Source organism: Seriola aureovittata, chromosome 24, assembly GCF_021018895.1.
Source record: "Seriola aureovittata isolate HTS-2021-v1 ecotype China chromosome 24, ASM2101889v1, whole genome shotgun sequence".
Classification (NCBI taxonomy): Eukaryota; Metazoa; Chordata; class Actinopteri; order Carangiformes; family Carangidae; genus Seriola; species Seriola aureovittata.
Genome location: NC_079387.1, coordinates 5,148,209 through 5,162,781, shown reverse-complemented (window position 1 = coordinate 5,162,781; position 14,573 = coordinate 5,148,209). Strand labels below are relative to the sequence as shown.

Below are 14,573 nucleotides of genomic sequence, written 5' to 3'. Positions count from 1 at the left end.
GCCACTTCTACAGCCATGCCTGACTGGTGTCTCTGTCAACAGTACTTCCTGCTTGTTGATACAGACAAGAGTTGGGTTGATGAACTTGACATAGAGTGCGTCCACACAAAGCTTGGTAATTAGAAAACAACGTTTAAGTGCAAAAATGATGTGTCTATACTAGTGCTTTCAGCGTAAAGATCGTGTTCTTTTTTTAATTTTACTTATCAGGCTTCCCTTATTGTTTTTCCAGAGGCTTAATTTTCCTCGTCCACACTGAAAAGGCGCCATTATCAGATTTATCCAGGCAGTTTTCAGATGAGAAAAATTAGTGTGGACAAAAGGCTAAACCTGAGAGAAACTTAATTTGAGTCTGCAGGCTGATTCTTGACTGTGGTAACTGAAAGTTCATTAACTATTTGAGTTAAGGATATTTTATTAAGAAATTTAATTGATTAGTTGCTTTATTAACATCTAAAATACTTTAGGCTATTCTGTTCTGTTGTTAATTTGGATGTTAGACTAATAACTACCTGAATGTTTAAGGTCTATTTAAAGAAGAAAAACATTTAGATACAGTATTTTTCTGGTATTTCAGCCTCTCCTATACAGTCCCTTCAGCAGTAACGTAAATATCACAAATGTATCACAAACCAAAAACCTTTCAAGAATGAGGAAAAGAATGTGTTTGTGAAATTATGCAATGGGATTTGAATGGGACGCTAGGGTCAAAGGTAAGGAACATACACTACAGGGGATAGACTCAAAATCTGTGCACCTGGAAAATCGAATGTACTCCAGTGCACTATCATAAAAATTACCTGTTTGAACAGTGCTCAGAAACGTCAGAGGTGTTGATTCAGCTGTGAGGGCATTTCTCGTGTGGTTGTTAAATGTAGAAACAGAAAATGTATGACTTTGGCTCATAACATCACATTTAATTTCCCTAACTTGAAAGATGCTGTAGTGCACTGGACTGATTTATACTTGTGTTTTCATGGTATATGTGTGGATACTGTCAGGCTAACTTTACTTCTGTCATGTAGCTACTCTCAGTATTTTATTAATGCCATGTATTTATGCTTCCTGTCATTGGTGGTGATTCTGGAGGCCAGACTGGATTTCTTTGTTCAGGCAAACAAAATGTTTGTCTCAGCTAATGGCATTTGTTGTTGACTCTGTCTCCTGATTCATTTGCACACTGATGATACTGCAGCTGTGTTCAAAACAACAACACCAAGGCTCATTTTGAATCCATGGAATGATTTTTACTTCTTCGTCTTTGTCTTCACGAACTGATTTAGACGGTGATAGTTTGAAGAAGTTAGCCAAGTACTCTGCTTTTACCAGAAAGCAGTGCCCCTCAGGTGGGTTCTCTTTGTGTTAGGACCGAAACTCAATTATTTTCATCTGTTTTTTATTATTAAATTGATTTTCTGTTTTATAAATTATAACTTGAATTTATAAAATGGAGCAAACCCAGCAAAGTCTCATATTTGAGAAGATGGAGATGCCAAATAGCTTAATAAATGACTAGAAGAAAAAAGGTGTCACGTGGCATCTGTCCTCAAAAACACAGACACACATACAAGAAGAATATGTACAAGTACTTATTTTTGGAATAATTCAATTTTTAGCTACAAAATCCTACATTGTTTATATCCATGTTTTTCATCAAGCAGTCTTCCTCTTTTTTACTTTTGTCGGTGAATTGTTGCATTTTCTTTGTTCTCACATTACTGCTTGTGTTGAGTAGTGGAGATCATTACTCCTTTGTGCTGCTGGTGGTCAGGAAGCTGATTATCTTTAAGGATCTTTAAGTAGTTTTTGCTTGGTTACGTTTTTCCTCAGAGATTTGTGCGTACCTGCACTCACCAGGAGGGAGCAGTATGCAAATAATGTTCTCTTCAATCCGCCACTGGCTGAGTGTTGTGCACTGTTCTGGGTCAGTGCATCAGCCTGTTAAGTTATAGGGTCAAGTATAAACCTGTTGTCAAATGATGTATGATGAACGCAGTGCAAAAACACCACAATACTAAAACTAACTGGAAAAAAAAAAATGGATCTTGCAGGCATAACAATACACACACACACACACACACACACACACACACACACACACACACACACACACATACACAGGGCAGACATCCACTCTCTATTCAGAGAGTTAACAGTTTGCTCTGCACAAACAGGAATCCTTTGCTTCCCCCACCTCCCCCATCACACACTCCCCCACCCCCCCATCTCTCTGCACACACTCTGGTCAGCGTGCCACTGTGTGTCGATGTGTAACAAGTTCTTTCTTTCTTGTTTTTCATACCTCTGTCTCTCTCTCTCTCTCTCTCTCCCTCTCTCACCATGTGAAGCGTCGGGATCCGTGCCACTCGTTTGTCTCTCGAAGCAGTTTTGGTGATGGTGAACGAGTAAGTTTATTTTCCTGTATGTTTCTGTGTGCAGCGTGTGTGTCCCTCCCTGCATGTATCCCATGTGGAGGTTGGCAGTTTCAGTGCAATTACTTATTCTTTTGTGTTGTCCTTTCTGTTTTTGTGTCTTAACTCGCCTACTTTTTGTGCCTGTTTTTGTGCCTGTCAGTTTGTCGGCCTGTTTCCTCTCTGCAGGCTAATTTCTTCTTTAATGATGTATAACATGACCCTTCACCTCTCCCTCCTTCCCCTCATTTCACTCCCATCCTCAGCGTATATCACTCCTTCTCTGACTTCTGTGGCTACATGTTGCACGAATAGATGTGTTAACACTCGGGGAGGGAGAGGGGGGGTTCAGGTAATTTGTGGTGGATATTTCCTTTGTTCTGTCTGAGGCATTAGTGCTGAAATTGGCAAGGGGATGGTGCAGGAGAGAGAAGCAGAGGGGAAAAGGAGGAAGAGACTCCTAACCACGGATCAATAACCTCAGTCTGGATTCTAAAATTATGTCTGAATGTGTGTTTTCTTTGTTTTGTTTTTTTTGCCTGATCATTCGATAGATGAGCAATAGGACTTTTTGTAAGGAAAGAGACACAGGTTGTACTGACTGCAATGTTTTAAATTTCCTGTTATTTTTTATCTAAGAAGAGTGTTCTTGGGATACTGATGAATATTTTTGACTAGACGCAGCTGGTACCTGGGAATTTTATGTAAAAACTGCAATTACTTTCCCCCAGAATAATTGCTGGCAACAGGGCTGGCACCCTTCATACTTGATTACATGACTAATAGGCACAAAGTTGACTTGCAAATCTTTACTTGATTAGTTCTTTAATGGAATTTTTATGGAATAAGCCATTAGTCATCACTGGAAAAAAAAATAGTCACATCTCTAGCGTCACAATAACCTTCACAAGTATGGTGGTCCAGTCTGTAATAAGGACTGGATTTTATGAGCTGTTCTGCCATGACAGCAACATTCGATGTAATGGATTAGTTAGAATATTAAGACTTAAGTATCTGCACTTTTACCAAGACAATGCATGGTACAATATGTAAATGTGCAATAGTTTTTGCAAAACAGATTTGATTGTACACTCAAAAATGCATTTAAGAATAAAAGTGAGGAGAGCTTGGACTCCCAAATGGACAAACTACTTATCATGCAGACATAATGGAATCCAAATGTATTATTATTTTTATTCTGCAACTAACCAGTAAAATGACAAAACATAATAGCCTGAATATTTTTCATCCATTCGCAGTAGCTTGGTAAGATGAGTAAACACTGGTATTATGGTCATTTTTTTAAAGAGTAATAGTCCTTTGATGCTCATCGTCTTAGTACACGTGATCATGTGTTAACAGGTGGTCGTGCAGCACTGTGTACGGTTTGGAGATCTTAACCTCTGTCTCTGTTCAAAGACATTCTTTGGTGTTTTTTAAGGCTACTGATGCCTGGATGCTGTTGTTTGTGTCTGTGCGTGTGAAGAAAGGCCAGTGTCCATGTGCAGTGGATTGTCAACATAGTAATTGATGGCTGCACTTTGAAAAAACAGTCCATCAATCTGTTTAACCAAGTCAGCATGAACATAGTGCCTTAACCTGCCAGAGATATAACAGTCTTTTAAGAAAAAAAATCCAGCCTTTCAGTTGGAACTTTGTCTTTGCATCCATCCACTTTGTGATAATCATTATTTTATTTTATTTTTTTGGCCACTTTGGGAAATCACACACATATTACAGGCTGTTAACAAACTGCTGCCCATTTACACATCCAGCAGACAGAGCGCAACTTCAGCATTAATTTCTTTGTAGTTTCTCTTTGGTCTCTACCAACTCTCGAGAAAAACATTTTGCTCTTTAGCTGCTAAATGCTGCGCTGTGTCCACCAGATACTTGCAGGTTGATGCTAAAAGATGCTATGGATGTTATTTCTCTGCAATTTTCTGAATTCTCTTACCTTTCACATCTCATATGGGCAGTATTTTGATCTGCTACTCAGTTGAAAATATTGATAAGTGTGGTAGAGAATTTTCCTTCATGTCTATTGACTACTGGATTTCCTTCAGGGAGGATGTGTGATAGTGATAGAGACAGGGAGCACTTTAGGAGGATGCAGAGGGTATGAGTTTGGTTATGCAGCCTAGCTATGTCATTTGCTCCAGAAAGTAAAACAAATGGAGTTCATGACGAGAGAACAGAGGGAGACAGAGAGGAGCGAGGGGAGATAGGAAGAGAGGGATCGGTGCAGCTGTGTGCCTCTTTAGGATTCCTGCTCTCTACCTCCTCTCGCCGGGGCCAAACCGGCATCATTAGGTTTGGCAAATTACCCGAGCGGCCATTGTGGCGCAGCCATGGCACGTTAGTGTGTCTTTTTAACTGTGGCTAAACTCAGTCTATTCACTTGTAAAAGAGAGCGGCCATTGGCAGATAGTTGGCAGGTTGCACAGAGAGGCCATTCACCCCGGTAGGAAGGAGCTGGGAATACTGCCTCGGAAATGGTCCTCTCTGAATATTTTGATGGAGAGACTCTGGATGCCCTCTCAGTGTCCATTTGCTCCAACTAACAAATCTCCATGAACTGACTTCACGGGTGTTTAATACTACCTTTTACAGGTGAGGGCTGTCACTGTCAGATGAGAGCTGCTGCTGCAACAGTCAGAGAGATTTTTGGGGGATTTACTTTTGATAGCAGCTGTTATTTTGTGAGTCTTTTTTTTTTTATTTGAGGAGGAATTTGCAATCCCATGTTTTTGGGTGTAGGGAGATGGGGGGGGGGGGGGGATTCACTGTTTCTTTTAATGATATTTGGATGAAGTCCAGGTACTCAGATGAAGAGAGTTTAGACAAGAGGCAGACATACAAGGGTCAGATGCTGCACTCTATTCTTTTATTTCTCATGCCATGGAGAAACAAATTACGGGGCTTCTGGATGAAGAAATAATTGCTTGTAATTAATTTCCTTGTCATATATCACCTCACTAAAGAGGATTTGTCTGTATGCTCATTTTGTGGCCGGTGTAAGCGCTATTAAGCATTTTCAAGGTGCATCTTGTGACAACATATAATTCCCTTTTTGTAAGGTATGACTGAAGAGGTCTTACTCACCCTGACCTAAGAGAAATAGCACATTCACGGTGTCAGCATGGCTGCCCTGTTCATCCTAAAGAGGTTCATCCACGCCTTCATCAAATCAACTCATTCATATACAAGCTGTGGGTTGAAGGTGTCCAAGTGACACACACCATGGGAGGGCCATGAAAAGACTGAAATGTTCTACTCCTTCAGCTTGTCTGAAGACAAAGCCAAGAGTGCTTGAATAGTGTTGCTTTAATTTTGTATGCATGCTTTAAAAGCTTGAGATTCCCTGTTTTTTTTAAGGGTGTAGCAGGAGTGGTGGATGTGAAAAAAGATGTAATATCTTCAAGAAATGCAGGTTAGTCACTGCCAGAAAAACACCAGTACAATAACTGGCTACACTTTGTCTTCTGAGAGAAAAAAAAACCTCTGCAGCGTGTAAAGTTTGCACAACTGTGATGAAGTGCTGCAGGAACACTGCTACTCTGTCCAAACACTTGTCAATGTGTCACAACATTTCCACCAACAGCGAAGGAGAAAGTCTGGAGGCTGCAGCTAATTCTTGTAACTTTCTGCAAAGAAACAGAGAAACACCCCCAGTTTATATCTAATCGCCGTGCTTGCTTGTGCATTAACAAATATTTAGATGAAATAAATCACCTTGTGGTTGAACTGGTCACCATCTGTAGACACAGTAGACAAGTAAACATGTTGGGAGCCACTGATTTAAAGCTGCTGCCGTCTATTATAAGCAACAAATGCAACAAATCAAGTGGTAGTAATAAATGTCGTAGAAAAATGAGAGGGCAGGTAAACAGTCTATATATGGGCATATGTCTTTAAAGGAGATCAGCAGTGAATCTTGAGAGTTAATGGATAACAGAGCCCTTTCCTGGGCTAGACACACATTTAATGACTTTAAGGCAAATTTTAATCATTGCTTTGGTCAAGTTCTATTTTCTGAATGGCATTCAGAAGAGCTGTTGTGAGACCTGTATTTCTTACTCTGGTTGTCTTCCTCGGATCCAACAGGCAGGCACACATATTCCTCATGTTCCCCCCCTCCTCTGATTATCTGCTCTCTTATCTTAGCATTCAACACGTAGATATATTTAATTCAGCCCTGTCTCATCAGGCTGCAGTGTGATGTGGTATTTATGCAAACACTTCTAAAGCAATTCTAACTACTATTATGGGTTTGTGATTGCATGCAAGAAGACATCCTAATTAATTAGATATCCTGTTACTCATTCAAGTATTGTGAGAGGAAGAGAAGCATGGTGCTCACATCCTTCAGTAAAGCTCCTGACATTTTGAAAAAGATTAAGAGCAAAGAGACAAAATGTAATGAATCTGTTCTTTTTAAACTGCTATTACAAAATGAAAGTTTTACTTTCACAACAGCTGTTTTTTTAGAGTGGAGCAAACAGCAGTTTGTTTCTCTGTGTCTGACAGTGCTAAGCTTTTAGCAGACGCATTAGCATCTGTGTTTCTCTGAGTGAGGTGAAAGGTAATGTTTGAGTGAGCTTTCATTCACACAAAGGAATCGCAGGAAGACACACACTGCAAGTTAGGTAGATCGATCCAGAGAGGAAACACAAGGCAAACACAGCTGTGATGTACACACCTGTCATAGTTTGAAATTGTATCTTAAACTTTATGCTCGGTGGCTCAGAGGTTAAAATCTTGGCAGTGTTCCTCTCTGTGTGTGGAGGTCACATGTTCACTCCCTGTTCCTGTGGTTTTCCTCCCACAGTCCAAACACATACAGGTCACATGAATCGGAGACTCTGTATTTCTAATCTCTTCACAGGTTGTTAAGGCTTTATGGTGTTTTTCCAACACAGGCAGCTATACGAATGAATGAATGTTCTGACACGCTCACGCCTTCAGGAAAACACTATTAGGCTTGAATGTTATACTTCCTACATTTCAGTCAAGGCTGTTTTTACCTAAATCTTAAATATTTTACGTGTCACACCCTGTTTACTTTTGGCAGCAGAAAGTGTTTTGGCTGATTCTGATGAACACAACACTCACCGAGGACTCGTGATCTCATCATTTGAGCCACATTTAGAAGCACTGAAAACTTGCTCAACTTTATATTGGGTAACATTAATTGAGTAGTCAATCAACAGAAAATGAATCAGCAGCAATTTCCCAAATCAAGTAATTGTTGAAGTCATTTATTACGCAGAAACACAAAACATTTGCTTGTTCAAAATTCTTGAATGTGAAGCTCTGCTGCTTTTGTTCAGACAAAACAACATTGGATATTTTTTCAGGATATTTTTTACGTCTATAGATTAAACAATCTGAATCAAAAACGTGACTGAGGGTCGACAACCATATCAGCAACTCATCAGTTTGCAGGTATTTGGACATATTGATATTTTTGACCTGCTGGTGGCGCTAGATTAGTATTTGTTGAAATATTTCAGTCTGGAGTAAAGTGGTGGACCGACCGATCAACTGACATTGTCCTCCATTGAACCCTGCCTCGAGCATGGCTAAGAATAATCAATGGATTCATCAGTAATTAAAACAATTATTGGCTGCAGCCCTACTACAGGCACGGAGAAGACGTGCCTCTCAGACACTTTTAATTTGCCAAAAAGCAAAACAACCCACACAAGCTTTTGAGGTTCCTCACCAGAGAAATGAAAGCGTTTGTAATGGGTGAGGTTTGGACCCAAAAGCAGCACCGACTAGGACCGATGATTGGTAATGACTTTTATTGTTATTAGATGCAGGTAAATAAACACAGTTCAAAAAAGGGGAATGGCAGTCTTTGAGGGGCTTGGGGAAAATCCGAGGGCCCAGAATAAAGCTGTGGATGAGGCAGCCGTACCTGGCAGAGGGTAGGTCGGAACCAGGCAGAGGACCGAAAAACCAGCAGGTGAGTAACCCAGGAACACTCACGATGGTCGAGATGAGGACTCTGTCCCAGCGATGATCAATGGGGAAACGAGGAGAACTCACACGCTGCAGCAGTGGAGCTGGAGGACTCAGAGCAGCCCCGAGAACAGGCAGACGAAGACCAGGAAGAGGCAAGGCAGAATCGTGGTCAAAAACAGAAGGGCTGAAGTAATTACCAGGGCAGAGACGAGGCGGGTAGGTCGGGAGCAGGCAGGGTCGGAACCGGGAGATCAGATGAAGAGTAAACGCTGGAAAGTCTTTCATGGGAACAAAGAACAATCTGGCAGTGAGTGTGGAGGAGAGTGGAGCTTTTAACCAGGCTTGATTGCTGAAGAGCTGCAGCTGAGTGAACAGGTGAATGAAGTGACTGACGAGGTGGGTGTGGCTGGCAGATGGGGTGAGCAAGGGAGTGATGAGTGGAAAACAACTGAAGGCAGGTATGTATGGAGAACAAACCATGACAGAACCCCCCCCTCAAGGGACGGCTCCCGACGTCCCAAAAACGCACCAAGCCGGGTGGGAGGAGGGGGCCAGGAGGAGGGACTAAAACTCCTCGGAGCCAGACCAGTCCATCACAGCAGCCGGGTGGGCGGAGGGGGTCTGGAGGAGGGCACCCTCGTTATCCGAGGATGAGTCCTCCTCGGAGGAAGAGACCCCCTCCCCCTCCAAGTCAACAGGCATGGGAGGGACGGATGGCCCCCGATGTGTAGCCCCAGCGGAGGAGGTCGACCTGGAGGGTTGTTCAGGGTGTTGCCGATGAAAATCGGTGATGAGGCGAGGGTCAAGAATGTGACCAGCAGGGACCCACGACCTCTCCTCTGGACCATAGCCATCCCAGTCGACCAGGTATTGAAGCCCACGACCACGACGGCGGGAGCGCAGCAGGCGACGAACAGCGTAGGCCGGACCCCCATCGATAAGGCGAGGAGGCGGTGGAGGAGGAGTGGGGGGCACCAGCGGGCTCTCCAAAACAGGCTTGACGCGAGAGACATGGAAGGTGGGGTGGATGCGCATGGACCGGGGGAGCTGAAGCCTCACTGCCGCCGGGTTGATGACCTTCAGTATGGGAAAAGGACCGATGAATCTGGGAGCCAACTTCCTGGATTCCACCCGGAGAGGGAGGTCCCGGGTGGAGAGCCAAACCTTTTGGCCCACTTGGTAAGTCGGAGCTTGAGTGCGACGCCGGTTGGCCGATGAGGAGTAGCGATCAGAGGCTCGGAGAAGGGCTGCTCGAGCTTGGATCCAGGTGCGGCGACAACGACGGATGAAGGCCTGGACAGAGGGGCAGGTGGCCTCTCCCTCAAGGGCCGGGAAGAGTGGAGGTTGATACCCATAACAGCATTGAAAGGGGGAGAGGCCAGTGGCCGAGCTGGTGAGGGAGTTGTGGGCGTATTCGACCCACAGGAGCTGCTGGGACCAAGAGGAGGGGTTCCGTGACACCATACAACGTAGTGTTGTCTCCATCTCTTGGTTCATGCGTTCTGCTTGGCCATTGGACTGGGGGTGGAAACCGGAGGACAAACTAACGGAGGCCCCAAGCTGAGCGCAGAACTCCCGCCAGAAGATGGAGGTGAACTGCGGGCCCCGGTCTGAGACCACATCAGTGGGAAGGCCATGGAGGCGGAAGATATGGAGCAGGACCAGCTGAGCAGTCTCTTGGCAGAGGGGATCTTGGAGAGAGGAATGAAATGAGCCATCTTGCTAAACCGGTCAACCACTGTGAGAATGACTGTGTTCCCATCAGAAGAGGGAAGACCAGTGACGAAGTCCAAGGAGATGTGGGACCATGGGCGCCGAGGCACCGGAAGGGGATGCAAAAACCCAGCAGGGGACTGATGAGAAGGCTTGTGTTGACTGCAGACAGGACAGGCATTGATGTACTCACGAGTGTCCTCCTCCAGCGTGGCCCACCAGAAGCGCTGCTTTAATACATCACAAGTCCTCCGTATTCCAGGATGACAGGTAAGTCTGGAGGAGTGAGCCCACTGGAGTACGTCAGACCTCAGAGCCGAAGGAACAAAGAGACGGTTTGGGGGACAGGCGCTAGGACCTGGTTGATTCTCCATAGCAGCTTTCACCCTCTCCTCCACCTCCCAGGTCAGGGAAGCAATAACACAGGGATACGGGAGGATGGAGTCGGCCTCTTCCCTTGCCTCCCCCTCCCCCTTGAATTGTCGCGACAAGGCATCTGGCTTGATGTTGCGGGATCCAGGTCGATAGGAGAGGGAGAAGTTGAATCGTGTGAAGAAGAGGGACCAGCGGGCTTGGCGGGAGTTCAGTCTCTTGGCAGTCCGGATGTATTCTAGGTTCTTATGATCAGTCCAAACCAGGAATGGCAGTCTGGTCCCCTCCAGCCAATGGCGCCACACCTCTAGGGCCAGCTTGACGGCTAACAGCTCCCGGTTGCCGATGTCATAGTTCCTCTCAGCAGGGGACAGTCGACGAGAGAAGAAGGCACAGGGATGGAGCTTTTGATCTGACGCAGCCCGCTGAGACAGGACGGCTCCCACGCCAACATCGGAGGCATCAACCTCCACAACGAACTGGCGGTCTGGGTCGGGAACCTGAAGGATGGGCGCTGATGTAAAACACGCCTTGAGAGTCTGGAAGGCCTCATCAGCCGCAGAGGTCCAGTGGAAAGGCACCTTGGTGGATGTGAGAGCTGTGAGGGGGGCGGCGACAGTGCTGTAGTTGCGGATGAATCGGCGGTAAAAGTTGGCGAACCCCAGGAAACGTTGCAGGTGCTTGCGGGAGTCAGGGATGGGCCAGGACGTGACTGCTGAGACCTTGGACGGGTCCATCTGCAGACTACCTGGAGCCACAATGTAGCCCAAGAAGGAGACAGAAGAGGCATGAAACTCACACTTCTCGGCTTTGACGAAGAGAGAGTTCTCGAGGAGGCGCTTGAGAACTGCCTGAACATGACTGACGTGCTCCTCCCGGGTCTTGGAGAAGATCAGGATGTCATCCAAGTACACGAACACAAAGCGGTTGAGCATGTCTCGGAGCACGTCATTAACCAGGGCCTGGAAGACAGCGGGGGCGTTGGTGAGACCGAAGGGCATCACCAGGTATTCGTAGTGACCGGAGGGGGTGTTGAAGGCAGTCTTCCACTCATCACCCTCCCGGATGCGGACTAGATGGTAGGCGTTGCGAAGATCTAACTTTGTGAATATGGTGGCCCCCTGGAGAAGCTCAAACGCTGAGGAGATGAGAGGGAGTGGATAGCGATTCTTGATGGTGATGTCGTTGAGGCCCCGATAATCGATGCATGGCCTCAGTGTCTTGTCTTTCTTTTCGACAAAGAAGAACCCTGCCCCCGCAGGAGAAGAAGAGGGTCGGATGATTCCTGCTGCCAGAGAGTCATTGATGTAGGCTTCCATAGCCTCTCTTTCTGGGCCGGACAAAGAGTAGAGACGGCCCTTGGGTGGAGTGGTGCCGGGCTGCAGGTCAATGGCGCAGTCATATGGGCGATGAGGAGGCAGGGATGTGGCCTTGGCCTTGCTGAACACCTCTCGAAAGTCATGGTATTCGGGGGGAACCCCGGACAAGGTAGGCATGACGCTGGAACAGGCTGAGTGCTGGGGAACGCTGGCGTGTCTCAGACAGATCTGGTGGCAGGAAGGGCTCCACCCCAGGATGGTCCCTGCAGCCCAGTCAATGTGGGGGTTATGACGGAGGAGCCAGGGATACCCCAGAATCAGAGGGATACAAGGGGATGGTAGGACATGAAATTGGACAGTCTCATGGTGGTTACCTGAGAGTAACATGGGTACCGGGATGGTCTGATGAGAGACAGTTCCCAGGAGGTGTCCATCGAGGGCCCTGGCAGGGATCGGATGAGGCAGGGGAATGCGGTCTATCCCCAACTGCAGTGCTAGATCCTCATCAATGATGTTGGCGTCGGCCCCGGAGTCGATGAATGTAGCTAAGGCATGGGAACCGTCCGGGAGGAGGAGCCTGGCGTGAAACACAGGTCTTTGATTGGGGAAGGCTTTGGGTGAAGCTTGGCTCAACAGTATATCCCCGCCTACTGATGAGCCCTGGCTTTTGCTGGACAGCGAGAGACGAAATGGCCGGCCTGACCACAGTATAAACACAGATTGGCCTGACGACGTCGCTCCTTCTCCTTTGGGGAGAGACTGGTGCGACCCAGTTGCATTGGCTCGGACGCCTCTGCCGGGGGGCCGGAAAAGGAGGCGGCACCAGGATCTGAGGCGGTCTCCCGAAGTCGTGAGGGAGGGTTCCCACTGGCTGTTCCCCGTCTCCTCTCACGGCGTCGGGCCTGAATACGGAGGTCCACTCGGATGGCCAGCTCGATCATCCCGTCCAGAGTTGATGGGAGGTCGTGAGACACCAATTCATCCTTGATGTAGTCGGCCAGACTGTGGAGGAAGAAGTCACGGAGGGCCGACTCATTCCAGCTGCTCTGGCGGGCTCGAGTGCGGAAGTCAATCGAGAAGTCAGCCACCGTCTGATTCCCCTGTCGAAGACTCAGCAGGTCACGAGCTGCGTCCGACCCAGAAACTCCCATTCCAAAAACCTTGCGGAGCTCCTCTGAGAATGCCTGGAAGGAGGCGCAAGCAGGAGTCTGCTTCTCCCACTCCGCAGTTCCCCAGAGACGGGCGCGGCCCGTGAGGTGGTTGATGGTGAAGGCCACCCGGGCTGCCTCAGTGGAAAACGTGAGGGGCTGGAGTGCAAACAAAATGGAACAGTTCGTGATGAACGGGTTACAGCCGTCAGGATCTCCAGCGTAACGCTCGGGTGCGCCGACCCGAGGTTCGGTGATGGCTCCAGAAGGAGGCGGCGGTGGTGGTGGTGGTGTTGGGGGTTCAGGAGACCTCGACGTAGCAACTGCCTGAGCAAGGGTGGATGACAGCTGCTGGATCTGGGTGAGGGCGGCCGCCATCATACTTTCATGCCGCTGGAGAACGTCCTCTATTCTCTCAAAGCGGTTCTGTGGAGACGGGGGGCGCGCTGGGTCCATGACTGGCCAGATTGTACTGTAATGGGTGAGGTTTGGACCCAAAAGCAGCACCGACTAGGACCGATGATTGGTAATGACTTTTATTGTTATTAGATGCAGGTAAATAAACACAGTTCAAAAAAGGGGAATGGCAGTCTTTGAGGGGCTTGGGGAAAATCCGAGGGCCCAGAATAAAGCTGTGGATGAGGCAGCCGTACCTGGCAGAGGGTAGGTCGGAACCAGGCAGAGGACCGAAAAACCAGCAGGTGAGTAACCCAGGAACACTCACGATGGTCGAGATGAGGACTCTGTCCCAGCGATGATCAATGGGGAAACGAGGAGAACTCACACGCTGCAGCAGTGGAGCTGGAGGACTCAGAGCAGCCCCGAGAACAGGCAGACGAAGACCAGGAAGAGGCAAGGCAGAATCGTGGTCAAAAACAGAAGGGCTGAAGTAATTACCAGGGCAGAGACGAGGCGGGTAGGTCGGGAGCAGGCAGGGTCGGAACCGGGAGATCAGATGAAGAGTAAACGCTGGAAAGTCTTTCATGGGAACAAAGAACAATCTGGCAGTGAGTGTGGAGGAGAGTGGAGCTTTTAACCAGGCTTGATTGCTGAAGAGCTGCAGCTGAGTGAACAGGTGAATGAAGTGACTGACGAGGTGGGTGTGGCTGGCAGATGGGGTGAGCAAGGGAGTGATGAGTGGAAAACAACTGAAGGCAGGTATGTATGGAGAACAAACCATGACAGCGTTGGCTGTTTGTTTAATTGCTTAAAACAACCTACATTTACATTTTGCTGCCTTCACCTCTCATTGTGACACTACTAATGAATGTTCTCTCTCAGAAGCGAAGGTGACGACCGTGATTTCGTTTAAGCACAGCGAAACCTCTCAGGGGGAGGGACGGGGCGGATGGTTGGGCATACAGTGTGTCTTGAAGTCACTTTTACACATTCGGGTGCTGTTTGTTTTGCAGCTTAACCAAACCTGAACCAAAATGGTGGTAAAACAATCTACGTTGCCATTTAGATACAAGGACTTGTTAAACTAAGCATGTAGTTGATCACAGGGTGAGAATCTGAATCTGAGAATTTCCTACTGCCCCTGAAGAATCTGACTGACATCTGCTGCTACTCCCCCTCATTGTACTGAACAGACAAATCCCAGAACATTAGGCCTCTCACTGGCCGGCCTTTGCACG

General features: G+C 47.1%; 1 protein-coding gene across 1 annotated transcript in view; it reads left to right on the top strand.

Annotated features, from left to right (window-relative positions):
- The window catches only part of LOC130165403 (semaphorin-5B-like), a 39,220-nt gene that overhangs the window by 5,126 nt on the left and 19,521 nt on the right, over positions 1-14,573 (top strand). The window contains exon 2 of the mRNA XM_056370649.1: positions 2,349-2,405. The gene's annotated coding sequence lies outside the window, so the exon portion shown is untranslated. The remainder of the gene's footprint in view (positions 1-2,348; positions 2,406-14,573) is intronic.